Here is a 437-nt window from a genome sequence, read left to right as displayed (position 1 = left end):
CATATAATGCGATTAATAACAAGCCATGCAAATTTCTCAAAATTGTTTTGAGGTCACGCATTGATTGCAGTGTGCAACACACTAAACCATGTCCCATCTAAATTGGTTAACAGAACTCCATACGAGTTATGGAAAGACAATAGTCCCAATTTATCTTATATGAAAGATTGGGGCCATGACGCTTATTTGAAGCGCCTTAAATCGGATAAGTTTGAGGGATATTCAAAGGAGAGATTTGAATATAAATTCTATTATCATGAAGAAAGTCTTCATCTCACGACACATCGTCTTCTTAGAGAAAATGTTTACTCTAGGAGAGGACAGTGGAAGTAAAATAGAATTTTGAAAGAGTTCAAAAGTCCACAGATATAGTTAACCAAGTAGATAAATCTGAGTTTGATCCCATATCTGATATGGGACATACTTTGAATCAGGAA

The sequence above is a fragment of the Olea europaea genome, chromosome 18 (genome assembly GCF_002742605.1).
Source record: "Olea europaea var. sylvestris chromosome 18, O_europaea_v1, whole genome shotgun sequence".
NCBI classification, from domain to species: domain Eukaryota; kingdom Viridiplantae; phylum Streptophyta; class Magnoliopsida; order Lamiales; family Oleaceae; genus Olea; species Olea europaea.
The sequence above is the reverse complement of the archived record's forward strand: the minus strand, read 5'-3'. Positions refer to the sequence as shown.